Source organism: Ambystoma mexicanum, unplaced genomic scaffold, assembly GCF_040938575.1.
Source record: "Ambystoma mexicanum isolate Mex_15411 unplaced genomic scaffold, UKY_AmexF1_1 Mex_scaf66, whole genome shotgun sequence".
In the NCBI taxonomy this organism is placed as follows: domain Eukaryota; kingdom Metazoa; phylum Chordata; class Amphibia; order Caudata; family Ambystomatidae; genus Ambystoma; species Ambystoma mexicanum.
In genome coordinates this window covers 1044620-1071345 of record NW_027182484.1, presented here as the reverse complement: position 1 = coordinate 1071345, position 26726 = coordinate 1044620, and the positions used below count along the sequence as shown (strand labels likewise).

General features: G+C 35.1%; 14 non-coding genes across 14 annotated transcripts; all 14 read right to left on the bottom strand.

The window, feature by feature from the left end:
• Positions 1–1264: 1264 nt before the first annotated feature.
• On the bottom strand, positions 1265–1336 carry TRNAC-GCA (transfer RNA cysteine (anticodon GCA)). The gene has a single exon. It is a non-coding gene; the product is annotated as a tRNA-Cys (tRNA).
• Positions 1337–4127: 2791 nt separating this feature from the next.
• TRNAC-GCA (transfer RNA cysteine (anticodon GCA)) lies at positions 4128–4199 on the bottom strand. The gene has a single exon. It is a non-coding gene; the product is annotated as a tRNA-Cys (tRNA).
• Positions 4200–5081: 882 nt separating this feature from the next.
• Positions 5082–5153, bottom strand: TRNAC-GCA (transfer RNA cysteine (anticodon GCA)). The gene has a single exon. It is a non-coding gene; the product is annotated as a tRNA-Cys (tRNA).
• Positions 5154–6033: 880 nt separating this feature from the next.
• On the bottom strand, positions 6034–6105 carry TRNAY-GUA (transfer RNA tyrosine (anticodon GUA)). The gene has a single exon. It is a non-coding gene; the product is annotated as a tRNA-Tyr (tRNA).
• Positions 6106–6986: 881 nt separating this feature from the next.
• TRNAC-GCA (transfer RNA cysteine (anticodon GCA)) lies at positions 6987–7058 on the bottom strand. Its single transcript has one exon. It is a non-coding gene; the product is annotated as a tRNA-Cys (tRNA).
• Positions 7059–10800: 3742 nt separating this feature from the next.
• On the bottom strand, positions 10801–10872 carry TRNAC-GCA (transfer RNA cysteine (anticodon GCA)). The gene has a single exon. It is a non-coding gene; the product is annotated as a tRNA-Cys (tRNA).
• Positions 10873–11753: 881 nt separating this feature from the next.
• Positions 11754–11825, bottom strand: TRNAY-GUA (transfer RNA tyrosine (anticodon GUA)). Its single transcript has one exon. It is a non-coding gene; the product is annotated as a tRNA-Tyr (tRNA).
• An 881-nt stretch (positions 11826–12706) lies between these two features.
• TRNAC-GCA (transfer RNA cysteine (anticodon GCA)) lies at positions 12707–12778 on the bottom strand. The gene has a single exon. It is a non-coding gene; the product is annotated as a tRNA-Cys (tRNA).
• Positions 12779–13662: 884 nt separating this feature from the next.
• On the bottom strand, positions 13663–13734 carry TRNAC-GCA (transfer RNA cysteine (anticodon GCA)). The gene has a single exon. It is a non-coding gene; the product is annotated as a tRNA-Cys (tRNA).
• Positions 13735–14616: 882 nt separating this feature from the next.
• On the bottom strand, positions 14617–14688 carry TRNAC-GCA (transfer RNA cysteine (anticodon GCA)). Its single transcript has one exon. It is a non-coding gene; the product is annotated as a tRNA-Cys (tRNA).
• A 1826-nt stretch (positions 14689–16514) lies between these two features.
• TRNAC-GCA (transfer RNA cysteine (anticodon GCA)) lies at positions 16515–16586 on the bottom strand. Its single transcript has one exon. It is a non-coding gene; the product is annotated as a tRNA-Cys (tRNA).
• Positions 16587–20310: 3724 nt separating this feature from the next.
• Positions 20311–20382, bottom strand: TRNAC-ACA (transfer RNA cysteine (anticodon ACA)). Its single transcript has one exon. It is a non-coding gene; the product is annotated as a tRNA-Cys (tRNA).
• Positions 20383–24086: 3704 nt separating this feature from the next.
• On the bottom strand, positions 24087–24158 carry TRNAC-ACA (transfer RNA cysteine (anticodon ACA)). The gene has a single exon. It is a non-coding gene; the product is annotated as a tRNA-Cys (tRNA).
• An 882-nt stretch (positions 24159–25040) lies between these two features.
• Positions 25041–25112, bottom strand: TRNAY-GUA (transfer RNA tyrosine (anticodon GUA)). The gene has a single exon. It is a non-coding gene; the product is annotated as a tRNA-Tyr (tRNA).
• Between the last annotated feature and the right edge of the window lie 1614 nt (positions 25113–26726).

Genomic DNA, 26726 nt, shown 5'->3' with positions numbered 1-26726 from the left:
AATTAATCCATTTCATTAAGGGCATATTATTGGTTTCCACCACAGTTTTATAACATTCATATGAGCTTCCAATGGACTATTTTAAACTGATCATATCGCCAGTAGAACTTGGGTGAATGTAAAACACAGCTTGTATCATATGAAGAAATCCTAAACAGCTTAATGGTGTTTACCCTATGTTTCAGGTGATGATCAGGAGTATTTCAAATGTAGAAATGTGTTGCTCATTACATAAAATGCTAAGATTGTAAATGTTTACTTCAATTTATTCAATTAAAAAAATATTTCTACAGGTAAAACAGTTGGACAAGGGGGCACCCACATTTGAACTAGGGACATTTTGATCTGCAGTGAAATGCTCTACCCCTGAGCTATACCCCCATTTCTGAAATGTTCACCTTTATTTATTCAGTAATATGTACAAAGTGAAAGCAACATGCAATTACCATCAAAGCAATGCATTTTCAGCCACCAAACCCTCCTTATAAGTATAAGGGGTACAAAAGATGTCCTTTATCTGCCTTGGTAAAATACAGTGAGGTTTCCATTGCAAGAATTCATACATTTCGTATCACATGTAGATCTTGGAACATGGAAAAAAAATATTTTGTCAAATGCACAAATTCTGCAAAATGTAACTGCTTCTCTACTGCAGTTTGTTGATTTTGTGCTAAGAGTATAGTTAAACCCAATTGTTCATTGTTTTTTTATATGAAATGATGATATATCCTATTGTTTCTTACAGTGCATTGGGTTGAAAAACATTTTAACAGGATCTATTGACGAGGGTATATGGTTATGAAACAGGGACTTCTTCAACTGCACTCCTATGCTCTAACACTGAGTTAAACCCTTGAATGCTGAAAACTGCCCTTTTTTAAAAAGGTGATAGAGTGGGTGACTGTATGGAACTTGTAGAACTAATGACATCAGTGCACTTCTGGTCAGCTGTACAAATTAATACATTTCATTAAGGGCATAATATTGGTTTCCACCACAGTTTTATAACATTCATATGAGCTTCCAATGGACTATTTCAAACTGATAATATCACCAGTAGAACTTGGGTGAATGTAAAACACAGCTTGTATAATATGAAGAAATCCTAAACAGTTTCATGGTGTTTACCCTATGTTTCAGGAGATGATCAGGAGTATTTCAAATGTAGAAATGTGTTGCTCATTACATAACATTCTAAGATTGTAAATGTTTTCTTCAATTTATTTAGTTAAAAAAATATTTCTACAGGTAAAACAGTTGATCAAGGGGGCACCCAGATTTGAACTAGGGACCTCTTGATCTGCAGTCAAAAGCTCTACCACTGAGCTATACCCCCAGTTCTGAAGTTTTTCCCCTTTATTAATTCAGTAATATGTACAAAGTGCAAGCAACATGCAATCACCATCAAAGCAATGCATTTTCAGCCACCAAACCCTCCTTATAAGTATATGGGGTGCGAAGGATGTCCTTTATCTGCCTTGGTAAAATACAGTGAGGTTTCCATTGCGAGAATTCATACATTTCGTATCACATGTAGATCTTGGAACATGGAAAAAAATCTTTTGTCAAATGCACACATTCTGGAAAATGTAACTGCTTCTCTACTGCAGTTTGTCGATTTTGTGCTAAGAGCATAGTTAAACCCAATACTTCATTGTTTTTTATAAGAAATGATGATATATCCTATTGTTTCTTACATTGCATTGGGTTGGAAAACATTTTAACAGGATCTATTGAAGAGGGTATATGGTTCTGAAACAGGGACTTCTTGAACTACACTCCTATGCTCTACCACTGACATAAACCCTTCAATGTTGAAAACTGCCCTTTTTAAAAAAGGTGATAGAGTGGGTGACTCTATGGAACTTGTAGAACTAATGACATCAGTGCACTTCTGGTCAGCTGTACAAATTAATACATTTCATTAAGGGCATATTATTGGTTTCCACCACAGTTTTATAACATTCATATGAGCTTCCAGTGGACTATTTCAAACTGATCATATCACCAGTAGAACCTGGGTGAATGTAAAACACAGCTTTTATCATATGAAGAAATCCTAAACAGCTTAGTGGTGTTTACCCTATATTTCAGGTGATGATCAGGAGTATTTCAAATGTAGAAATGTGTTGCTCATTACATAAAATGCTAAGATTCTAAATGTTTACTTCAATTTATTTAATTAAAAAAATATTTCTACAGGTAAAACAGTTGGACAAGGGGGCACCCAGATTTGAACTAGGAACCTTTTGTCCTGCAGTGAAATGCTCTACCCCTGATCTATACCCCCATTTCTAAAATGTTCACCTTTATTAATTCAGTAATATGTACAAAGTGGAAGCAACATGCAATCACCATCAAAGCAATGCATTTTCAGCCACCAAACCCTACTTATAAGTATATGGGGTGCAAAGGATGTCCTTTATCTGCCTTGGTAAAATACAGTGAGGTTTCCATTGCAAGAATTCATACATTTCGTATCACATGTAGATCTTGGAACATGAAAAAAAAAATCTTTTGTCAAATGCACAAATTCTGCAAAATGTAACTGCTTCTCTACTGCAGTTTGTTGATTTTGTGCTAAGAGCATAGTTAAACCCAATTGTTCATTTTTTTTGTATATGAAATGATGATATATCCTATTGTTTCTTACAGTGCATTGGGTTGAAAAACATTTTAACAGGATCTATCGAAGAGGGTATATGCTTATGAAACAGGGACTTCTTGAACTGCACTCCTATGCTCTACCACTGAGTTAAACCCTTGAATGCTGAAAACTGCCCTTTTTTAAAAAGGTGATAGAGTGGGTGACTGTATGGAACTTGTAGAACTAATGACATCAATGCACTTCTGGTCAGCTGTACAAATTAATACATTTCATAAAGGGCATATTATTGGTTTCCACCACAGTTTTATAACATTCATATGAGCTTCCAATGGACTATTTCAAACTGGTCATATAACCAGTAGAACTTGGGTGAATGTAAAACACAGCTTGTATCATATGAAGAAATCCTAAACAGTTTCATGGTGTTTACCCTATGTTTCAGGAGAAGATCAGGAGTATTTCAAATGTAGAAATGTGTTGCTCATTACATAAAATGCTAAGATTGTAAATGTTTTTTTCAATTTATTTAATAAAAAAATATTTCTACAGGTAAAACAGTTGAACAAGGGGACACCCAGATTTGAACTACGGTCCTCTTGATCTGCAGTCAAATGCTCTACCACTGAGCTATACCACCAGTTTTGAAAAGTCCATCTTTATTAATTCAGTAATATGTACAAAGTGCAAGCAACATGCAATCACCATCAAAGCAATGCATTTTCAGCCACCAAACCCTCCTTATAAGTATATGGGGTGCGAAGGATGTCCTTTATCTGCCTTGGTAAAATACAGTGAGGTTTCCATTGCAAGAATTCATACATTTCGTATCACATGTAGATCTTGGAACATGGAAAAAAAATCTTTTGTCAAATGCACAAATTCTGCAAAATGTAACTGCTTCTCTACTGCAGTTTGTTGATTTTGTGCTAAGAGCATAGTTAAACCCAATCGTTCATTTTTTTGTATATGAAATGATGATATATCCTATTGTTTCTTACAGTGCATTGGGTTGAAAAACATTTTAACAGGATCTATTGAAGAGGGTATATAGTTATGAAACAGGGACTTCTTGAACTACACTCCTACGCTCTACCACTGACATAAACCCTTCAATGTTGAAAACTGCCCTTTTTTAAAAAGGTGATAGAGTGGGTGACTGTATGGAACTTGTAGAACTAATGACATCAGTGCACTTCTGGTCAGCTGTACAAATTAATACAGTTCATTAAAGGCATATTATTGGTTTCCACCACAGTTTTATAACATTCATATGAGCTTCCAATGGACTATTTCAAACTGATAACATCACCAGTAGAACTTGGGTGAATGTAAAACACAGCTTGTATCATATGAAGAAATCCTAAACAGTTTCATGGTGTTAACCCTATGTTTCAGGATATGATCAGGAGTATTTCAAATGTAGAAATGTGTTGCTCATTACATAAAATGCTAAGATTGTAAATGTTTTCTTCAATTTATTTAATTAAAAAAATATTTCTACAGGTAAAACAGTTGAACAAGGGGACACCTGGATTTGAACCAGGGACCTCTTGATCTGCAGTCAAATGCTCTACCACTGAGCTATACCCCCAGTTTTGAAAAGTCCACCTTTATTAATTCAGTAATATGTACAAAGTGCAAGCAACATGCAATCACCATCAAAGCAATGCATTTTCAGCCACCAAACCCTCCTTATAAGTATATGGGGTGCGAAGGATGTCCTTTATCTGCCTTGGTAAAATACAGTGAGGTTTCCATTGCAAGAATTCATACATTTCGTATCACATGTAGATCTTGGAACATGGAAAAAAAATCTTTTGTCAAATGCACAAATTCTGCAAAATGTAACTGTTTCTCTACTGCAGTTTGTTGATTTTGTGCTAAGAGCATAGTTAAACCCAATTGTTCATTTTTTTGTATATGAAATGATGATATATCCTATTGTTTCTTACAGTGCATTGGGTTGAAAAACATTTTAACATGATCTATTGAAGAGGGTACATGGTTATGAAACAGGGACTTCTTGAACTACACTCCTACGCTCTACCACTGACATAAACCCTTCAATGTTGAAAACTGCCCTTTTTTAAAAAGGTGATAGAGTGGGTGACTGTATGGAACTTGTACAACTAATGACATCAGTGCACTTCTGGTCAGCGGTACAAATTAATACAGTTCATTAAGGGCATATTATTGGTTTCCACCACAGTTTTATAACATTCATATGAGCTTCCAATTGACTATTTCAAACTGATAATATCACCAGTAGAACTTGGGTGAATGTAAAACACAGCTTGTATCATATGAAGAAATCCTAAACAGTTTCATGGTGTTTACCCTATGTTTCAAGATATGATCAGGAGTATTTCAAATGTAGAAATGTGTTGCTCATTACATAAAATGCTAAGATTGTAAATGTTTTCTTCAATTTATTTAATTAAAAAAATATTTCTACAGGTAAAACAGTTGAAAAAGGGGACACCCAGATTTGAACTAGGGACCTCTTGATCTGCAGTCAAACACTCTACCACTGAGCTATACCGCCAGTTCTGAAAAATTCACCTTTATTAATTCAGTAATATGTACAAAGTGCAAGCAACATGCAATCACCATCAAAGCAATGCATTTTCAGCCACCAAACCCTCCTTATAAGTATATGGGGTGCGAAGGATGTCCTTTATCTGCCTTGGTAAAATACAGTGAGGTTTCCATTGCAAGAATTCATACATTTCGTATCACATGTAGATCTTGGAACATGGAAAAAAAATCTTTTGTCAAATGCACAAATTCTGCAAAATGTAAATGCTTGTCTACTGCAGTTTGTTGATTTTGTGCTAGGAGCATAGTTAAACCCAATTGTTCATTGTTTTGTATATGAAATGATGATATATCCTATTGTTTCTTACAGTGAATTGGGTTGAAAAACATTTTAACAGGATATATTGACGAGGGTATATGCTTATGAAACAGGGACTTCTTGAACTGCACTCCTATGCTCTACCACTGAGTTAAACCCTTGAATGCTGAAAACTGCCCTTTTTTAAAAAGGTGATAGAGTGGGTGACTGTATGGAACTTGTAGAACTAATGACATCAATGCACTTCTGGTCAGCTGTACAAATTAATACATTTCATAAAGGGTATATTATTGGTTTCCACCACAGTTTTATAACATTCATATGAGCTTCCAATGGACTATTTCAAACTGGTCATATCACCAGTAGAACTTGGGTGAATGTAAAACACAGCTTGTATCATATGAAGAAATCCTAAACAGTTTCATGGTGTTTACCCTATGTTTCAGGAGATGATCAGGAGTATTTCAAATGTAGAAATGTGTTGCTCATTACATAAAATGCTAAGATTGTAAATGTTTTTTTCAATTTATTTAATAAAACATATTTCTACAGGTAAAACAGTTGAACAAGGGGACACCCAGATTTGAACTAGGGACCTCTTGATCTACAGTCAAATGCTCTACCACTGAGCTATACCCCCAGTTCTGAAAAGTCCATCTTTATTAATTCAGTAATATGTACAAAGTGCAAGCAACATGCAATCACCATCAAAGCAATGCATTTTCAGCCACCAAACCCTCCTTATAAGTATATGGGGTGCGAAGGATGTCCTTTATCTGCCTTGGTAAAATACAGTGAGGTTTCCATTGCAAGAATTCCTACATTTCGTATCACATGTAGATCTTGGAACATGGAAAAAAAATCTTTTGTCAAATGCACAAATTCTGGAAAATGTAACTGCTTCTCTACTGCAGTTTGTTGATTTTGTGCTAAGAGCATAGTTAAACCCAATTGTTCATTTTTTTGTATATGAAATGATGATATATCCTATTGTTTCTTACAGTGCATTGGGTTGAAAAACATTTTAACAGGATCTATTGAAGAGGGTATATGGTTATGAAACAGGGACTTCTTGAACTACACTCCTACGCTCTACCACTGACATAAACCATTCAATGTTGAAAACTGCCCTTTTTTAAAAAGGTGATAGAGTGGGTGACTGTATGGAACTTGTAGAACTAATGACATCAGTGCACTTCTGGTCAGCTGTACAAATTAATACAGTTCATTAAGGGCATATTATTGGTTTCCACCACAGTTTTATAACATTCATATGAGCTTCCAATGGACTATTTCAAACTGATAATATCACCAGTAGAACTTGGGTGAATGTAAAACACAGCTTGTATCATATGAAGAAATCCTAAACAGTTTCATGGTGTTTACCCTATGTTTCAGGAGATGATCAGGAGTATTTCAAATGTAGAAATGTGTTGCTCATTACATAAAATGGTAACATTGTAAATGTTTTCTTCAATTTATTTAATAAAAAAATATTTCTACAGGTAAAACAGTTGAACAAGGGGACACCCAGATTTGAACTAGGGACCTCTTGATCTGCAGTCAAATGCTCTACCACTGAGCTATACCCCCAGTTCTGAAAAGTCCATCTTTATTAATTCAGTAATATGTACAAAGTGCAAGCAACATGCAATCACCATCAAAGCAATGCATTTTCAGCCACCAAACCCTCCTTATAAGTATATGGGGTGCGAAGGATGTCCTTTATCTGCCTTGGTAAAATACAGTGAGGTTTCCATTGCAAGAATTCATACATTTCGTATCACATGTAGATCTTGGAACATGGAAAAAAAATCTTTTGTCAAATGCACAAATTCTGCAAAATGTAACTGCTTCTCTACTGCAGTTTGTTGATTTTGTGCTAAGAGTATAGTTAAACCCAATTGTTCATTGTTTTGTATATGAAATTATGATATATTTTATTGTTTCTTACAGTGCATTGGGTTGAAAAACATTTTAACAGGATCTATTGAAGAGCGTATATGGTTATGAAACAGGGACTTCTTGAACTACACTCCTACGCTCTACCACTGACATAAACCCTTCAATGTTGAAAACTGCCCTTTTTTAAAAAGGTGATAGAGTGGGTGACTGTATGGAACTTGTAGAAGTAATGACATCAGTGCACTTCTGGTCAGCTGTACAAATTAATACAGTTCATTAAGGGCATATTATTGGTTTCCACCACAGTTTTATAACATTCATATGAGCTTCCAATGGACTATTTCAAACTGATAATATCACCAGTAGAACTTGGGTGAATGTAAAACACAGCTTGCATCATATGAAGAAATCCTAAACAGTTTCATGGTGTTTACCCTATGTTTCAGGAGATGATCAGGAGTATTTCAAATGTAGAAATGTGTTGCTCATTACATAAAATGGTAACATTGTAAATGTTTTCTTCAATTTATTTAATAAAATAAATATTTCTACAGGTAAAACAGTTGAACAAGGGGCACCCAGAGTTGAACTAGGGACCTCTTGATCTGCAGTCAAATGCTCTACTACTGAGCTATACCCCCAGTTCTGAAAAGTTCATCGTTATTAATTCAGTAATATGTACAAAATGCAAGCAACATGCAATCACCATCAAAGCAATGCATTTTCGGCCACCAAACCCTCCTTATAAGTATAAAGGGTACAAAAATGTCCTTTATCTGCCTTGGTAAAATACAGTGAGGTTTCCATTGCAAGAATTCATACATTTCGTATCACATGTAGATCTTGGAACATGGAAAAAAAATCTTTTGTCAAATCCACAAATTTTGCAAAATGTAACTGCTTCTCTACTGCAGTTTGTTGATTTTGTGCTAAGAGCATAGTTAAACCCAATTGTTCATTTTTTTGTATATGAAATGATGATATATCCTATTGTTTCTTACAGTGCATTGGGTTGAAAAACATTTTAACATGATCTATTGAAGAGGGTATATGGTTATGAAACAGGGACTTCTTGAACTACACTCCTACGCTCTACCACTGACATAAACCCTTCAATGTTGAAAACTGCCCTTTTTTAAAAAGGTGATAGAGTGGGTGACTGTATGGAACTTGTAGAACTAATGACATCAATGCACTTCTGGTCAGCTGTACAAATTAATACATTTCATAAAGGGTATATTATTGGTTTCCACCACAGTTTTATAACATTCATATGAGCTTCCAATGGACTATTTCAAACTGAAAATATCACCAGTAGAACTTGGGTGAATGTAAAACACAGCTTGTATAATATGAAGAAATCCTAAACAGTTTCATGGTGTTAACCCTATGTTTCAGGATATGATCAGGAGTATTTCAAATGTAGAAATGTGTTGCTCATTACATAAAATGCTAAGATTGTAAATGTTTTCTTCAATTTATTTAATTAAAAAAATATTTCTACAGGTAAAACAGTTGAAAAAGGGAACACCCAGATTTGAACTAGGGACCTCTTGATCGGCAGTCAAATGCTCTACCACTGAGCTATACCCCCAGTTTTGAAAAGTCCACCTTTATTAATTCAGTAATATGTACAAAGTGCAAGCAACATGCAATCACCATCAAAGCAATGCATGTTCAGCCACCAAACCCTCCTTAGAAGTATGTGGGGTGCGAAGGATGTCCTTTATCTGCCTTGGTAAAATACAGTGAGGTTTCCATTGCAAGAATTCATACATTTCCTATCACATGTAGATCTTGGAACATGGAAAAAAAATCTTTTGTCAAATGCACAAATTCTGCAAAATGTAACTGCTTCTCTACTGCAGTTTGTTGATTTTGTGCTAAGAGCATAGTTAAACCCAATTGTTCATTTTTTTGTATATGAAATGATGATATATCCTATTGTTTCTTACAGTGCATTGGGTTGAAAAACATTTTAACAGGATCTATTGAAGAGGGTATATGGTTATGAAACAGGGACTTCTTGAACTATACTCCTACGCTCTACCACTGACATAAACCCTTCAATGTTGAACACTGCCCTTTTTTAAAAAGGTGATAGAGTGGGTGACTGTATGGAACTTGTAGAACTAATGACATCAGTGCACTTCTGGTCAGCTGTACAAATTAATACAGTTCATTAAGGGCATATTATTGGTTTCAACCACAGTTTTATAACATTCATATGAGCTTCCAATGGACTATTTCAAACTGATAATATCACCAGTAGAACTTGGGTGAATGTAAAACACAGCTTGTATCATATGAAGAAATCCTAAACAGTTTCATGGTGTTTACCCTATGTTTCAGGATATGATCAGGAGTATTTCAAATGTAGAAATGTGTTGCTCATTACATAAAATGCTAAGATTGTAAATGTTTTCTTCAATTTATTTAATTAAAAAAATATTTCTACAGGTAAAACAGTTGAACAAGGGGGCACCCAGATTTGAACTAGGTACCTTTTGATCTGCAGTCAAATGCTCTACCACTGAGCTATACCGCCAGTTCTGAAAAATTCACCTTTATTAATTCAGTAATATGTACAAAGTGCAAGCAACATGCAATCACCATCAAAGCAATGCATTTTCAGCCACCAAACCCTCCTTATAAGTATATGGGGTGCGAAGGATGTCCTTTATCTGCCTTGGTAAAATACAGTGAGGTTTCCATTGCAAGAATTCCTACATTTCGTATCACATGTAGATCTTGGAACATGGAAAAAAAATCTTTTGTCAAATACACAAATTCTGCAAAATGTAACTGCTTCTCTACTGCAGTTTGTTGATTTTGTGCTAAGAGCATAGTTAAACCCAATTGTTCATTTTTTTGTATATGAAATGATGATATATCCTATTGTTTCTTACAGTGCATTGGGTTGAAAAACATTTTAACAGGATCTATTGAAGAGGGTATATGGTTATGAAACAGGGACTTCTTGAACTACACTCCTACGCTCTACCACTGACATAAACCCTTCAATGTTGAAAACTGCCCTTTTTTAAAAAGGTGATAGAGTGGGTGACTGTATGGAACTTGTAGAACTAATGACATCAGTGCACTTCTGGTCAGCTGTACAAATTAATACAGTTCATTAAGGGTATAATATTGGTTTCCACCACAGTTTTATAACATTCATATGAGATTCCAATGGACTATTTCAAACTGATAATATCACCAGTAGAACTTGGGTGAATGTAAAACACAGCTTGTATCATATGAAGAAATCCTAAACAGTTTCATGGTGTTTACCCTATGTTTCAGGATATGATCAGGAGTATTTCAAATGTAGAAATGTGTTGCTCATTATATAAAATGCTAAGATTGTAAATGTTTTCTTCAATTTATTTAATTAAAAAAATATTTCTACAGGTAAAACAGTTGAACAAGGGGACACCCAGATTTGAACTAGGGACCTCTTGATCTGCAGTCAAATGCTCTACCACTGAGCTATACCCCCAGTTTTGAAAAGTCCACCTTTATTAATTCAGTAATATGTACAAAGTGGAAGCAACATGCAATCACCATCAAAGCAATGCATTTTCAGCCACCAAACCCTCCTTATAAGTATATGGGGTGCGAAGGATGTCCTTTATCTGCCTTGGTAAAATACAGTGAGGTTTCCATTGCAAGAATTCATACATTTCGTATCACATGTAGATCTTGGAACATGGAAAAAAAATCTTTTGTCAAATGCACAAATTCTGCAAAATGTAAATGCTTGTCTACTGCAGTTTGTTGATTTTGTGCTAGGAGCATAGTTAAACCCAATTGTTCATTGTTTTGTATATGAAATGATGATATATCCTATTGTTTCTTACAGTGCATTGGGTTGAAAAACATTTTAACAGGATATATTGACGAGGGTATATGCTTATGAAACAGGGACTTCTTGAACTGCACTCCTATGCTCTACCACTGAGTTAAACCCTTGAATGCTGAAAACTGCCCTTTTTTAAAAAGGTGATAGAGTGGGTGACTGTATGGAACTTGTAGAACTAATGACATCAATGCACTTCTGGTCAGCTGTACAAATTAATACATTTCATAAAGGGTATATTATTGGTTTCCACCACAGTTTTATAACATTCATATGAGCTTCCAATGGACTATTTCAAACTGGTCATATCACCAGTAGAACTTGGGTGAATGTAAAACACAGCTTGTATCATATGAAGAAATCCTAAACAGTTTCATGGTGTTTACCCTATGTTTCAGGAGATGATCAGGAGTATTTCAAATGTAGAAATGTGTTGCTCATTACATAAAATGCTAAGATTGTAAATGTTTTTTTCAATTTATTTAATAAAAAAATATTTCTACAGGTAAAACAGTTGAACAAGGGGACACCCAGATTTGAACTAGGGACCTCTTGATCTACAGTCAAATGCTCTACCACTGAGCTATACCCCCAGTTCTGAAAAGTCCATCTTTATTAATTCAGTAATATGTACAAAGTGCAAGCAACATGCAATCACCATCAAAGCAATGCATTTTCAGCCACCAAACCCTCCTTATAAGTATATGGGGTGCGAAGGATGTCCTTTATCTGCCTTGGTAAAATACAGTGAGGTTTCCATTGCAAGAATTCCTACATTTCGTATCACATGTAGATCTTGGAACATGGAAAAAAAATCTTTTGTCAAATGCACAAATTCTGCAAAATGTAACTGCTTCTCTACTGCAGTTTGATGATTTTGTGCTAAGAGCATAGTTAAACCCAATTGTTCATTTTTTTGTATATGAAATGATGATATATCCTATTGTTTCTTACAGTGCATTGGGTTGAAAAACATTTTAACAGGATCTATTGAAGAGGGTATATGGTTATGAAACAGGGACTTCTTGAACTACACTCCTACGCTCTACCACTGACATAAACCCTTCAATGTTGAAAACTGCCCTTTTTTAAAAAGGTGATAGAGTGGGTGACTGTATGGAACTTGTAGAACTAATGACATCAGTGCACTTCTGGTCAGCTGTACAAATTAATACAGTTCATTAAGGGCATATTATTGGTTTCCACCACAGTTTTATAACATTCATATGAGCTTCCAATGGACTATTTCAAACTGATAATATCACCAGTAGAACTTGGGTGAATGTAAAACACAGCTTGTATCATATGAAGAAATCCTAAACAGTTTCATGGTGTTTACCCTATGTTTCAGGAGATGATCAGGAGTATTTCAAATGTAGAAATTTGTTGCTCATTACATAAAATGGTAACATTGTAAATGTTTTCTTCAATTTATTTAATAAAAAAATATTTCTACAGGTAAAACAGTTGAACAAGGGGACCCCCAGATTTGAACTAGGGACCTCTTGATCTGCAGTCAAATGCTCTACCACTGAGCTATACCCCCAGTTCAGAAAAATCCATCTTTATTAATTCAGTAATATGTACAAAATGCAAGCAACATGCAATCACCTTCAAAGCAATGCATTTTCGGCCACCAAACCCTTCTTATAAGTATAAGGGGTACAAAAATGTCCTTTATCTGCCTTGGTAAAATACTGTGAGGTTTCCATTGCAAGAATTCATAAATTTCGTATCACATGTAGATCTTGGAACATGGAAAAAAAACGTTTGTGAAATGCACAAATTCTGCAAAACGTAACTGCTTCTCTATTGCAGTTTGTTGATTTTGTGCTAAGAGTATAGTTAAACCCAATTGGTCATTGTTTTTTTTATGAAATGATGATATATCCTATTGTTTCTTACAGTGCATTGGGTTGAAAAACATTTTAACAGGATCTATTGACGAGGGTATATGCTTATGAAACAGGGACTTCTTGAACTGCACTCCTATGCTCCACCACTGAGTTAAACCCTTGAATGCTGAAAACTGCCCTTTTTTTTTAAAAAGGTGATAGAGTGGGTGACTGTATGGAACTTGTAGAACTAATGACATCAGTGCACTTCTGGTCAGCTCTACAAATTAAATACATTTCATTAAGGGCATATTATTGGTTTCCACCACAGTTTTATAACATTCATATGAGCTTCCAATGGACTATTTCAAACTGATCATATCACCAGTAGAACTTGGGTGAATGTAAAACACAGCTTGTATCATATGAAGAAATCCTAAACAGCTTAATGGTGTTTACCCTATGTTTCAGGTGATGATCAGGAGTATTTCAAATGTAGAAATTTGTTGCTCATTACATAAAATGGTAACATTGTAAATGTTTTCTTCAATTTATTTAATAAAATAAATATTTCTACAGGTAAAACAGTTGAACAAGGGGACACCCAGATTTGAACTAGGGACCTCTTAAGCTGCAGTCAAATGCTCTACCACTGAGCTATACCCCCAGTTTGGAAAAGTTCACCTTTATTAATTCAGTAATATGTACAAAGTGCAAGCAACATGCAATCACCATCAAAGCAAAGCATTTTCAGCCACCAAACCCTCCTTATAAGTATATGGGGTGCGAAGGATGTCCTTTATCTGCCTTGGTAAAATACAGTGAGGTTTCCATTGCAAGAATTCCTACATTTCGTATCACATGTAGATCTTGGAACATGGAAAAAAAATCTTTTGTCAAATACACAAATTCTGCAAAATGTAACTGCTTCTCTACTGCAGTTTGTTGATTTTGTGCTAAGAGCATAGTTAAACCCAATTGTTCATTTTTTTGTATATGAAATGATGATATATCCTATTGTTTCTTACAGTGCATTGGGTTGAAAAACATTTTAACAGGATCTATTGAAGACGGTATATGGTTATGAAACAGGGACTTCTTGAACTACACTCCTACGCTCTACCACTGATATAAACCCTTCAATGTTGAAAACTGCCCTTTTTTAAAAAGGTGATAGAGTGGGTGACTGTATGGAACTTGTAGAACTAATGACATCAGTGCACTTCTGGTCAGCTGTACAAATTAATACAGTTCATTAAGGGTATAATATTGGTTTCCACCACAGTTTTATAACATTCATATGAGCTTCCAATGGACTATTTCAAACTGATAATATCACCAGTAGAACTTGGGTGAATGTAAAACACAGCTTGTATCATATGAAGAAATCCTAAACAGTTTCATGGTGTTTACCCTATGTTTCAGGATATGATCAGGAGTATTTCAAATGTAGAAATGTGTTGCTCATTATATAAAATGCTAAGATTGTAAATGTTTTCTTCAATTTATTTAATTAAAAAGATATTTCTACAGGTAAAACAGTTGAACAAGGGGACACCCAGATTTGAACTAGGGACCTCTTGAGCTGCAGTCAAATGCTCTACCACTGAGCTATACCCCCAGTTTGGAAAAGTTCACCTTTATTAATTCAGTAATATGTACAAAGTGGAAGCAACATGCAATCACCATCAAAGCAATGCATTTTCAGCCACCAAACCCTCCTTATAAGTATATGGGGTGCGAAGGATGTCCTTTATCTGCCTTGGTAAAATACAGTGAGGTTTCCATTGCAAGAATTCATACATTTCGTATCACATGTAGATCTTGGAACATGGAAAAAAAATCTTTTGTCAAATGCACAAATTCTGCAAAATGTAACTGCTTCTCTACTGCAGTTTGTTGATTTTGTGCTAAGAGCATAGTTAAACCCAATTGTTTTGTATATGAAATGATGATATATCCTATTGTTTCTTACAGTGCATTGGGTTGAAAAACATTTTAACAGGATCTATTGAAGAGGGTATATGGTTATGAAACAGGGACTTCTTGAACTACACTCCTACGCTCTACCACTGACATAAACCCTTCAATATTGAAAACTGCCCTTTTTTAAAAAGATGATAGAGTGGGTGACTGTATGGAACTTGTAGAACTAATGACATCAGTGCACTTCTGGTCAGCTGTACAAATTAATACAGTTCATTAAGGGCATATTATTGGTTTCCACCACAGTTTTATAACATTCATATGAGCTTCCAATGGACTATTTCAAACTGATAATATCACCAGTAGAACTTGGGTGAATGTAAAACACAGCTTGTATCATATGAAGAAATCCTAAACAGTTTCATGGTGTTTACCCTATTTTCAGGATATGATCAGGAGTATTTCAAATGTAGAAATGTGTTGCTCATTACATAAAATGCTAAGATTGTAAATGTTTTCTTCAATTTATTTAATAAAATAAATATTTCTAAAGGTAAAACAGTTGAACAAGGGGCACCCAGAGTTGAACTAGGGACCTCTTGATCTGCAGTCAAATGCTCTACTACTGAGCTATACCCCCAGTTCTGAAAAGTTCATCGTTATTAATTCAGTAATATGTACAAAATGCAAGCAACATGCAATCAACATCAAAGCAATGCATTTTCGGCCACCAAACCCTCCTTATAAGTATAAGGGGTACAAAAATGTCCTTTATCTGCCTTGGTAAAATACAGTGAGGTTTCCATTGCAAGAATTCATAAATTTCGTATCACATGTAGATCTTGGAACATGGAAAAAAAACGTTTGTCAAATGCACAAATTCTGCAAAACGTAACTGCTTCTCTATTGCAGTTTGTTGATTTTGTGCTAAGAGTATAGTTAAACCCAATTGTTCATTGTTTTTTATATGAAATGATGATATATCCTATTGTTTCTTACAGTGCATTGGGTTGAAAAACATTTTAACATGATCTATTGACGAGGGTATATGCTTATGAAACAGGGACTTCTTGATCTGCACTCCTATGCTCTACCACTGAGTTAAACCCTTGAATGCTGAAAACTGCCCTTTTTTTAAAAAGGTGATAGAGTGGGTGACTGTATGGAACTTGTAGAACTAATGACATCAGTGCACTTCTGGTCAGCTCTACAAATTAATACATTTCATTAAGGGCATATTATTGGTTTCCACCACAGTTTTATAACATTCATATGAGCTTCCAATGGACTATTTCAAACTGATCATATCACCAGTAGAACTTGGGTGAATGTAAAACCCAGCTTGTATCATATGAAGAAATCCTAAACAGCTTAATGGTGTTTACCCTATGTTTCAGGTGATGATCAGGAGTATTTCAAATGTAGAAATGTGTTGCTCATTACATAAAATGGTAACATTGTAAATGTTTTCTTCAATTTATTTAATAAAATAAATATTTCTACAGGTAAAACAGTTGAACAAGGGGACACCCAGATTTGAACTAGGGACCTCTTGAGCTGCAGTCAAATGCTCTACCACTGAGCTATACCCCCAGTTTGGAAAAGTTCACCTTTATTAATTCAGTAATATGTACAAAGTGCAAGCAACATGCAATCACCATCAAAGCAATGCATTTTCAGCCACCAAACCATCCTTATAAATGGGGTGCGAAGGATATCCTTTATCTGCCTTGGTAAAATACAGTGAGGTTTCCATTGCAAGCATTCATACATTTCGTATCACATGTAGATCTTGGAACATGGAAAAAAATCTTTTGTCAAATGCACAAATTCTGCAAAATGTTACTGCTTCTCTACTGCAGTTTGTTGATTTTGTGCTAAGAGCATAGTTAAACCCAATTGTTCATTGTTTTGTATATGAAATGATGATATATCCTATTGTTTCTTACAGTGCATTGGGTTGAAAAACATTTTAACAGGATCTATTGAAGAGGGTATATGGTTATGAAACAGGGACTTCTTGAACTACACTCCTATGCTCTACCACTGAGTTAAACCCTTGAATGCTGAAAACTGCCCTTTTTTAAAAAGGTGATAGAGTGGGTGACTGTATGGAACTTGTAGAACTAATGACATCAGTGCACTTCTGGTCAGCTGTACAAATTAATACAGTTCATTAAGGGCATATTATTGGTTTCCACCACAGTTTTATAACATTCATATGAGCTTCCAATGGACTATTTCAAACTGATAATATCACCAGTAGAACTTGGGTGAATGTAAAACACAGCTTGCATCATATGAAGAAATCCTAAACATTTTCATGGTGTTTACCCTATGTTTCAGGAGATGATCAGGAGTATTTCAAATGTAGAAATGTGTTGCTCATTACATTAAATGCTAAGATTGTAAATGTTTTCTTCAATTTATTTAAAAAAATATTTCTACAGGTAAAACAGTTGAACAAGGGGGCACACAGATTTGAACTAGGGACCTCTTGAGCTGCAGTCAAATGCTCTACCACTGAGCTATACCCCCAGTTTGGAAAAGTTCACCTTTATTAATTCAGTAATATGTACAAAGTGCAAGCAACATGCAATCACCATCAAAGCAAAGCATTTTCAGCCACCAAACCCTCCTTATAAGTATAAGGGGTACAAAAGATGTCCTTTATCTGCCTTGGTAAAATACAGTGAGGTTTCCATTGCAAGAATTCATACATTTCGTATCACATGTAGATCTTGGAACATGGAAAAAAAATCTTTTGTCAAATGCACAAATTCTGCAAAATGTAACTGCTTCTCTACTGCAGTTTGTTGATTTTGTGCTAAGAGCATAGTTAAACCCAATTGTTCATTTTTTTGTATATGAAATGATGATATATCCTATTGTTTCTTACAGTGCGTTGGGTTGAAAAACATTTTAACAGGATCTATTGAAGAGGGTATATGGTTATGAAACAGGGACTTCTTGAACTACACTCCTACGCTCTACCACTGACATAAACCCTTCAATATTGAAAACTGCCCTTTTTTAAAAAGATGATAGAGTGGGTGACTGTATGGAACTTGTAGAACTAATGACATCAGTGCACTTCTGGTCAGCTGTACAAATTAATACAGTTCATTAAGGGCATATTATTGGTTTCCACCACAGTTTTATAACATTCATATGAGCTTCCAATGGACTATTTCAAACTGATAATATCACCAGTAGAACTTGGGTGAATGTAAAACACAGCTTGTATCATATGAAGAAATCCTAAACAGTTTCATGGTGTTTACCCTATGTTTCAGGATATGATCAGGAGTATTTCAAATGTAGAAATGTGTTGCTCATTACATAAAATGCTAAGATTGTAAATGTTTTCTTCAATTTATTTAATAAAATAAATATTTCTACAGGTAAAACAGTTGAACAAGGGGCACCCAGAGTTGAACTAGGGACCTCTTGATCTGCAGTCAAATGCTCTACTACTGAGCTATACCCCCAGTTCTGAAAAGTTCATCGTTATTAATTCAGTAATATGTACAAAATGCAAGCAACATGCAATCAACATCAAAGCAATGCATTTTCGGCCACCAAACCCTCCTTATAAGTATAAGGGGTACAAAAATGTCCTTTATCTGCCTTGGTAAAATACAGTGAGGTTTCCATTGCAAGAATTCATAAATTTCGTATCACATGTAGATCTTGGAACATGGAAAAAAAACGTTTGTCAAATGCACAAATTCTGCAAAACGTAACTGCTTCTCTATTGCAGTTTGTTGATTTTGTGCTAAGAGTATAGTTAAACCCAATTGTTCATTGTTTTTTATATGAAATGATGATATATCCTATTGTTTCTTACAGTGCATTGGGTTGAAAAACATTTTAACATGATCTATTGACGAGGGTATATGCTTATGAAACAGGGACTTCTTGATCTGCACTCCTATGCTCTACCACTGAGTTAAACCCTTGAATGCTGAAAACTGCCCTTTTTTTAAAAAGGTGATAGAGTGGGTGACTGTATGGAACTTGTAGAACTAATGACATCAGTGCACTTCTGGTCAGCTCTACAAATTAATACATTTCATTAAGGGCATATTATTGGTTTCCACCACAGTTTTATAACATTCATATGAGCTTCCAATGGACTATTTCAAACTGATCATATCACCAGTAGAACTTGGGTGAATGTAAAACCCAGCTTGTATCATATGAAGAAATCCTAAACAGCTTAATGGTGTTTACCCTATGTTTCAGGTGATGATCAGGAGTATTTCAAATGTAGAAATGTGTTGCTCATTACATAAAATGGTAACATTGTAAATGTTTTCTTCAATTTATTTAATAAAATAAATATTTCTACAGGTAAAACAGTTGAACAAGGGGACACCCAGATTTGAACTAGGGACCTCTTGAGCTGCAGTCAAATGCTCTACCACTGAGCTATACACCCAGTTTGGAAAAGTTCACCTTTATTAATTCAGTAATATGTACAAAGTGCAAGCAACATGCAATCACCATCAAAGCAATGCATTTTCAGCCACCAAACCATCCTTATAAATGGGGTGCGAAGGATATCCTTTATCTGCCTTGGTAAAATACAGTGAGGTTTCCATTGCAAGCATTCATACATTTCGTATCACATGTAGATCTTGGAACATGGAAAAAAATCTTTTGTCAAATGCACAAATTCTGCAAAATGTTACTGCTTCTCTACTGCAGTTTGTTGATTTTGTGCTAAGAGCATAGTTAAACCCAATTGTTCATTGTTTTGTATATGAAATGATGATATATCCTATTGTTTCTTACAGTGCATTGGGTTGAAAAACATTTTAACAGGATCTATTGAAGAGGGTATATGGTTATGAAACAGGGACTTCTTGAACTACACTCCTATGCTCTACCACTGAGTTAAACCCTTGAATGCTGAAAACTGCCCTTTTTTAAAAAGGTGATAGAGTGGGTGACTGTATGGAACTTGTAGAACTAATGACATCAGTGCACTTCTGGTCAGCTGTACAAATTAATACAGTTCATTAAGGGCATATTATTGGTTTCCACCACAGTTTTATAACATTCATATGAGCTTCCAATGGACTATTTCAAACTGATAATATCACCAGTAGAACTTGGGTGAATGTAAAACACAGCTTGCATCATATGAAGAAATCCTAAATATTTTCATGGTGTTTACCCTATGTTTCAGGAGATGATCAGGAGTATTTCAAATGTAGAAATGTGTTGCTCATTACATTAAATGCTAAGATTGTAAATGTTTTCTTCAATTTATTTAAAAAAATATTTCTACAGGTAGAACAGTTGAACAAGGGGGCACCCAGATTTGAACTAGGGACCTCTTGATTTGTAGTCAAATGCTCTACCACTGAGCTATACCCCCAGTTCTGAAAAATTCACCTTTATTAATTCAGTAATATGTACAAAGTACAAGCAACATGCAATCACCATCAAAGCAATGCATTTTCAGCCACCAAACCCTCCTTATAAGTATATGGGGTGCGAAGGATGTCCTTTATCTGCCTTGGTAAAATACAGTGAGGTTTCCATTGCAAGAATTCATACATTTCGTATCACATGTAGATCTTGGAACATGGAAAAAAAATCTTTTGTCAAATGCACAAATTCTGCAAAATGTAACTGCTTCTCTACTGCAGTTTGTTGATTTTGTGCTAAGAGCATAGTTAAACCCAATTGTTCATTTTTTTGTATATGAAATGATGATATATCCTATTGTTTCTTACAGTGCGTTGGGTTGAAAAACATTTTAACAGGATCTATTGAAGAGGGTATATGGTTATGAAACAGGGACTTCTTGAACTACACTCCTACGCTCTACCACTGACATAAACCCTTCAATATTGAAAACTGCCCTTTTTTAAAAAGGTGATAGAGTGGGTGACTGTATGGAACTTGTAGAACTAATGACATCAGTGCACTTCTGGTCAGCTGTACAAATTAATACAGTTCATTAAGGGCATATTATTGGTTTCCACCACAGTTTTATAACATTCATATGAGCTTCCAATGGACTATTTCAAACTGATAATATCACCAGTAGAACTTGGGTGAATGTAAAACACAGCTTGTATCATATGAAGAAATCCTAAACAGTTTCATGGTGTTTACCCTATGTTTCAGGATATGATCAGGAGTATTTCAAATGTAGAAATGTGTTGCTCATTACATAAAATGCTAAGATTGTAAATGTTTTCTTCAATTTATTTAATTAAAAAAATATTTCTACAGGTAAAACAGTTGAACAAGGGGGCACCCTGATTTGAACTAGGGACCTCTTGATCTACAGTCAAATGCTCTACCACTGAGCTATACCCCCAGTTCTGAAAAATTCACCTTTATTAATTCAGTAATATGTACAAAGTGCAAGCAACATGCAATTACCATCAAAGCAATGCATTTTCACCCACCAAACCCTCCTTATAAGTATATGGGGTGCGAAGGATGTCCTTTATCTGCCTTGGTAAAATACAGTGAGGTTTCCATTGCAAGAATTCATACATTTCGTATCACATGTAGATCTTGGAACATGGAAAGAAAATCTTTTGTCAAATGCACAAATTCTGCAAAATGTAACTGCTTCTCTACTGCAGTTTGTTGATTTTGTGCTAAGAGTATAGTTAAACCCAATTGTTCATTGTTTTGTATATGAAATGATGATATATTTTATTGTTTCTTACAGTGCATTGGGTTGAAAAACATTTTAACAGGATCTATTGAAGAGGGTATATGGTTATGAAACAGTGACTTCTTGAACTGCATCCCTACGCTCTACCACTGAGTTAAACCCTTCAATGCTGAAAACGGCCCTTTTTTAAAAAGGTGATAGAGTGGGTGACTGTATGGAACTTGTAGAACTAATGACATCAGTGCACTTCTGGTCAGCTGTACAAATTAATACAGTTCATTAAGGGCATATTATTGGTTTCCACCACAGTTTTATAACATTCATATGAGCTTCCAATGGACTATTTCAAACTGATAATATCACCAGTAGAACTTGGGTGAATGTAAAACACAGCTTGTATCATATGAAGAAATCCTAAACAGTTTCATGGTGTTTACCTTATGTTTCAGGAGATGATCAGGAGTATTTCAAATGTAGAAATGTGTTGCTCATTACATAAAATGCTAAGATTGTAAATGTTTTTTTCCTACAGGTAAAACAGTTGAACAAGGGGGCACCCAGATTTGATCTAAGGACTTCTTGATCTGCAGTCAAATGCTCTACCACTGAGCTATACCCCCAGTTTGGAAAAGTTCACCTTTATTAATTCAGTAATATGTACAAAGTGCAAGCAACATGCAATCACCATCAAAGCAATGCATTTTCAGCCACCAAACCATCCTTATAAATGGGGTGCGAAGGATATCCTTTATCTGCCTTGGTAAAATACAGTGAGGTTTCCATTGCAAGCATTCATACATTTCGTATCACATGTAGATCTTGGAACATGGAAAAAAAATCTTTTGTCAAATGCACAAATTCTGCAAAATGTAACTGCTTCTCTACTGCAGTTTGTTGATTTTGTGCTAAGAGCATAGTTAAACCCAATTGTTCATTGTTTTGTATATGAAATGATGATATATCCTATTGTTTCTTACAGTGCATTGGGTTGAAAAACATTTAACAGGATCTATTGAAGAGGGTATATGGTTATGAAACAGGGACTTCTTGAACTGCACTCCTACGCTCTACCACTGACATAAACCCTTGAATGTTGAAAACTGCCCTTTTTAAAAAGGTGATAGAGTGGGTGACTCTATGGAACTTGTAGAACTAATGACATCAGTGCACTTCTGGTCAGCTGTACAAATTAATACATTTCATTAAGGGCATATTATTGGTTTCCACCACAGTTTTATAACATTCATATGAGCTTCCAATGGACTATTTCAAACTGATCATATCACCAGTAGAACTTGGGTGAATGTAAAACCCAGCTTGTATCATATGAAGAAATCCTAAACAGCTTAATGGTGTTTACCCTATGTTTCAGGTGATGATCAGGAGTATTTCAAATGTAGAAATGTGTTGCTCATTACATAGAATGGTAACATTGTAAATGTTTTCTTCAATTTATTTAATAAAATAAATATTTCTACAGGTAAAACAGTTGAACAAGGGGACACCCAGATTTGAACTAGGGACCTCTTGAGCTGCAGTCAAATGCTCTACCACTGAGTTATACCCCCAGTTCGGAAAAGTTCACCTTTATTAATTCAGTAATATGTACAAAGTGCAAGCAACATGCAATCACCATCAAAGCAATGCATTTTCAGCCACCAAACCATCCTTATAAATGGGGTGCGAAGGATATCCTTTATCTGCCTTGGTAAAATACAGTGAGGTTTCCATTGCAAGCATTCATACATTTCGTATCACATGTAGATCTTGGAACATGGAAAAAAATCTTTTGTCAAATGCACAAATTCTGCAAAATGTTACTGCTTCTCTACTGCAGTTTGTTGATTTTGTGCTAAGAGCATAGTTAAACCCAATTGTTCATTGTTTTGTATATGAAATGATGATATATCCTATTGTTTCTTACAGTGCATTGGGTTGAAAAACATTTTAACAGGATCTATTGAAGAGGGTATATGGTTATGAAACAGGGACTTCTTGAACTACACTCCTATGCTCTACCACTGAGTTAAACCCTTGAATGCTGAAAACTGCCCTTTTTTAAAAAGGTGATAGAGTGGGTGACTGTATGGAACTTGTAGAACTAATGACATCAGTGCACTTCTGGTCAGCTGTACAAATTAATACAGTTCATTAAGGGCATATTATTGGTTTCCACCACAGTTTTATAACATTCATATGAGCTTCCAATGGACTATTTCAAACTGATAATATCACCAGTAGAACTTGGGTGAATGTAAAACACAGCTTGCATCATATGAAGAAATCCTAAACATTTTCATGGTGTTTACCCTATGTTTCAGGAGATGATCAGGAGTATTTCAAATGTAGAAATGTGTTGCTCATTACATTAAATGCTAAGATTGTAAATGTTTTCTTCAATTTATTTAAAAAAATATTTCTACAGGTAAAACAGTTGAACAAGGGGGCACCCAGATTTGAACTAGGGACCTCTTGATTTGTAGTCAAATGCTCTACCACTGAGCTATACCCCCAGTTCTGAAAAATTCACCTTTATTAATTCAGTAATATGTACAAAGTACAAGCAACATGCAATCACCATCAAAGCAATGCATTTTCAGCCACCAAACCCTCCTTATAAGTATATGGGGTGCGAAGGATGTCCTTTATCTGCCTTGGTAAAATACAGTGAGGTTTCCATTGCAAGAATTCATACATTTCATATCACATGTAGATCTTGGAACATGGAAAAAAAATCTTTTGTCAAATGCACAAATTCTGCAAAATGTAACTGCTTCTCTACTGCAGTTTGTTGATTTTGTGCTAAGAGCATAGTTAAACCCAATTGTTCATTTTTTTGTATATGAAATGATGATATATCCTATTGTTTCTTACAGTGCGTTGGGTTGAAAAACATTTTAACAGGATCTATTGAAGAGGGTATATGGTTATGAAACAGGGACTTCTTGAACTACACTCCTACGCTCTACCACTGACATAAACCCTTCAATATTGAAAACTGCCCTTTTTTAAAAAGGTGATAGAGTGGGTGACTGTATGGAACTTGTAGAACTAATGACATCAGTGCACTTCTGGTCAGCTGTACAAATTAATACAGTTCATTAAGGGCATATTATTGGTTTCCACCACAGTTTTATAACATTCATATGAGCTTCCAATGGACTATTTCAAACTGATAATATCACCAGTAGAACTTGGGTGAATGTAAAACACAGCTTGTATCATATGAAGAAATCCTAAACAGTTTCATGGTGTTTACCCTATGTTTCAGGAGATGATCAGGAGTATTTCAAATGTAGAAATGTGTTGCTCATTACATAAAATGCTAAGATTGTAAATGTTTTCTTCAATGTATTTAATTAAAAAAATATTTCTACAGGTAAAACAGTTGAACAAGGGGGCACCCAGATTTGAACTAGGGACCTCTTGATCTACAGTCAAATGCTCTACCACTGAGCTATACCCCCAGTTCTGAAAAGTTCACCTTTATTAATTCAGTAATATGTACAAAGTGCAAGCAACATGCAATCACCATCAAAGCAATGCATTTTCAGCCACCAAACCCTCATTATAAGTATATGGGGTGCGAAGGATGTCCTTTATCTGCCTTGGTAAAATACAGTGAGGTTTCCATTGCAAGAATTCATACATTTGGTATCACATGTAGATCTTGGAACATGGAAAAAAAATCTTTTGTCAAATGCACAAATTCTGCAAAATGTAAATGCTTGTCTACTGCAGTTTGTTGATTTTGTGCTAAGAGCATAGTTAAACCCAATTGTTCATTGTTTTGTATATGAAATGATGATATATCCTATTGTTTCTTAGAGTGCATTGGGTTGAAAAACATTTTAACAGGATCTATTGAAGAGGGTATATGGTTATGAAACAGGGACTTCTTGAACTACACTCCTACGCTCTACCACTGACATAAACCCTTGAATGCTGAAAACTGCCCTTTTTTAAAAAGGTGATAGAGGGGGTGACTGTATGGAACTTGTAGAACTAATGACATCAGTGCACTTCTGGTCAGCTGTACAAATTAATACATTTCATTAAGGGCATATTATTGGTTTCCACCACAGTTTTATAACATTCATATGAGCTTCCAATGGACTATTTTAAACTGATCATATCACCAGTAGAACTTGGGTGAATGTAAAACACAGCTTGTATCATATGAAGAAATCCTAAACAGTTTCATGGTGTTTACCCTATGTTTCAGGAGATGATCAGGAGTATTTCAAATGTAGAAATGTGTTGCTCATTACATAAAATGCTAAGATTGTAAATGTTTTCTTCAATTTATTTCATTAAAAAAATATTTCTACAGGTAAAACAGTTGAACAAGGGGGCACCCATATTTGAACTAGGGACCTCTTGATCTGCAGTCAAATGCTCTACCACTGAGCTATACCTCCAGTTATGAAAAGTTCACCTTTATTAAATCAGTAATATGTACAAAGTGCAAGCAACATGCAATCACCATCAAAGCAATGCATTTTCAGCCACCAACCCCTCCTTATAAGTATATGGGGTGCGAAGGATGTCTTTATCTGCCTTGGTAAAATACAGTGAGGTTTCCATTGCAAGAATTCATACATTTTGTATCACATGTAGATCTTGGAACATGGAAAAAAAATCTTTTGTCAAATGCACAAATTCTGCAAAATGTAAATGCTTGTCTACTGCAGTTTGTTGATTTTGTGCTAAGAGCATAGTTAAACCCAATTGTTCATTGTTTTGTATATGAAATGATGATATATCCTATTGTTTCTTACAGTGCATTGGGTTGAAAAACATTTTAACAGGATCTATTGAAGAGGGTATATGGTTATGAAACAGGGACTTCTTGAACTACACTCCTACGCTCTACCACTGACATAAACCCTTGAATGTTGAAAACTGCCCTTTTTTAAAAAGGTGATAGAGTGGGTGACTCTATGGAACTTGTGGAACTAATGACATCAGTGCACTTCTGGTCAGCTGTACAAATTAATCCATTTCATTAAGGGCATATTATTGGTTTCCACCACAGTTTTATAACATTCATATGAGCTTCCAATGGACTATTTTAAACT